This window comes from Cavia porcellus, unplaced genomic scaffold (assembly GCF_034190915.1).
Source record: "Cavia porcellus strain 051 isolate PalLab524CR breed Dunkin Hartley unplaced genomic scaffold, mCavPor4.1 scaffold_18, whole genome shotgun sequence".
NCBI classification, from domain to species: Eukaryota; Metazoa; Chordata; class Mammalia; order Rodentia; family Caviidae; genus Cavia; species Cavia porcellus.
In genome coordinates this window covers 21,515,382-21,518,152 of record NW_026947501.1, presented here as the reverse complement: position 1 = coordinate 21,518,152, position 2,771 = coordinate 21,515,382, and the positions used below count along the sequence as shown (strand labels likewise).

Here is a 2,771-nt window from a genome sequence, read left to right as displayed (position 1 = left end):
AGGAAGCTAGAAATATAGCTAAGTATGAAGATTCTAGATTCAACGCTCAGTGATTTTTTTTTTTTTTTTAGATGTGGGATTTTTGTTTTTGTAAAGCCAAAGTAATCCTGAGAAGTTGACTACTACTGGTCCCATAGCCAACCACAGCTTCCCCATCATCACAGCAAGAAGCTTGATTTGCTTTGCCTCTAAAGTGTGGAGAGCAAGCACCTAGGCTTTGGTGGCTGATTTGTACTGTGTCAGAGTGACTGTGGAAGGATCGGTGGCATTGATCCATCTGGGCATGCAGTAGTGAGTCAGCCAGCCAGCCCTGCTGGGATAGTGCCATTCAAAACCCGGTGGTGGTAATAGCCTTCTTTAGTCTTCGGAGTACGAAAAGGAAATTTCTCTTTACAGCTGCTATCACTGCATCATGAACCTGATACTCAACCAATTCTTATAAAATCTAAAACCAGGAATACTTGACTAAGGTTATCCCATCTCTGAAGGCCTCTTTTGCTCACCAGCAAATTTTCTTTTGGTAGCAGGTTGCAATTTTAAAACGCTTCTCTCGGGAGGTGCCATTCTATCCCATTTTTTTAAAATCCTCATTTCCAGTGACAAAGACAAGAAAACGGATGTTCCAGAAATGGAACTCTCAATTCAAGGCTATGAGCAGCAGTAGTACAGTCTGCTTGGAGACCATCAAACAAATACAGTTCCTTCAGAAGCCTCTGGCTCTCTGCTTTAGTCTTTCCTGGAGAAGGAGACTTGTGAAATATATGTAGCTCTGTGTCAGTTCATCTGATCCTTCTCCAGAGAAGATCACCACACTGTGTTCTTCTGAACATACTTGGAAACCAAATACATAACTACTGAGGCTTGAACTGTTGTGATGTCATGGGTTTCCAAGGAAAATATGACTTCATCCAAGGCCTTAATCCCTTCCCGATAGTTAAAGAGGACTTCATGATGCTCACTTGTAGTAGGATTTGCCGCTATTCTAGCAGCCAGTAAATCGGGACTGTCTTTCCTGCCAAATGCAAAGGTCTGGAAAGAACAGTGTACTTAGGCCTCTTTTAGTTGCTTCAACAGAGTGGAAGCAACCAAGCTAAAGTCCAAACCCCCAGAGAAAAGGCAGCCAATCCTTTGGTCTGTCATCAAATGTGCCTTCATAGTATGGTATAAAAGGGTACAGAGATTACTCTTTATGGTTCCTATCTCAGAACCTGGAAAGAGTTTCTCCACACTGCCATGGAGGACATGTGCAGGTTCATCAGTACAGGGATGAAATTTAACCATTCCACAGATGTCAATTTGCCACTTGGCTTTAAACTCAAAACTTCATAGTGTCCCACAGGTCTAGCCTCCACTTGTAAAGATGGAGTTATGGAGTGCTTCAGTGTAATAAGACTGTTAGCTTCTGAATACAGAGCCAGAAATCCCTCTTCTCTAATGGCTCTGAATATAGATCTGACTCCCAAGAATGCTTTCTTCTGGCAGTGTCCAGCAAAATAAATGCAAATACCCCACCCAACTTAGGAAGTGTTTGCTCAGTTCCTGCTTTGTTATACAGATAAACAATTATCTCTCCATACACAATGGTATTCGAATTCTAAATATTGTTGCATTGCCCCATGTTTGTAGATTTCACCATTGTACCAGAGCCACAAATAAAGACATTGTGAATCGAATTGGCTGCAGTTCAAACTGAGGATCAACCACTGCCAACTGATGAAATCCAAGCAGCAATTGGTGTGGCCATTGACGTTCTCAGAAGAGAATGTGTCTGGATCCCTGTATGCTGTCTTCATAGCGCTACAAGGCAATAATTGCTGCCAAACAGGGCCTGAATGCCACACACGGTACAGCTGAGTTATGGGCTCTATCTCTGCGCCACTGGTCTCTAGTGTGGCATCTCCTCTCGGCAGAGTTTCCTGGAGGTGTCCTGGAGTCTGGGTGCAGGCCAGTGGGCTCCCCATTCAAGCAGAGACCAGACTGAGGGCTGTGGATAGGAGGAGGCAGGTCCCTGACTTCCTGTGCTCCTGATCATATTTCTTAAGAAAAGTCTTCAAATTTCTATGAAGACATGTTAGTGTTTAATTTATTAATTATCAGGACCAAATGATGTGCTTTAAGGATTAATCTTAGGAATGCCTTTTCAAAGTCTTCTTTACATTTATACAAAACTTCTTGAGGGTATTTTGGGTTCTGAAAAATGTTAAACTGGCTTTCCAAGACCGATCTACTGACCAACCTAACCAGAAAACTCAATGATACACAAACATAAAATCAATGGCACATAGAAAGCAATTGCAACTGTTACACAGTTTTCCTTTATAGTTGTTGCTGGAATAATGCATTTGACATATGGCATGACTCTTCTTACTTAGTTCTCTGATCTATTAATTTTCTTTTTTTTTTTTTTTTTTTGTCTTTTTCCTTTTTATCAGTACCGGGGGTCGAACTCACGACTGCCTGCCTGCAAGGTAGGTGCTTATGCTGCTGAGCTAAATCTCCAGCCCCGATCTATTCATTTTCAATTGCATAGCAATGCAATGTAGTACAAAGTACAAGGAACAGATCAGGAAAGGATGATTGGCCCTTGCCGTGTTCTCCAGGACATGCCGTCTTAGTTGAGTTGGTTCTTTGATGGCTTCAAGCCCCGCTTTCCTCTTCTGTCAGCAGATTCATCTAGAAAAACACACTTGTCTCTAAATTCCAACATGCTAGAAATTTTACTTTTTGAAAATCTATTTGTATGACTATATAATCTAAAAAGATTTTCATAC

General features: G+C 41.6%; 1 pseudogene; it reads right to left on the bottom strand.

Annotated features, from left to right (window-relative positions):
* Positions 1–210: 210 nt before the first annotated feature.
* Positions 211–1,837, bottom strand: LOC100722983 (asparagine synthetase [glutamine-hydrolyzing]-like; annotated as a pseudogene).
* Between the last annotated feature and the right edge of the window lie 934 nt (positions 1,838–2,771).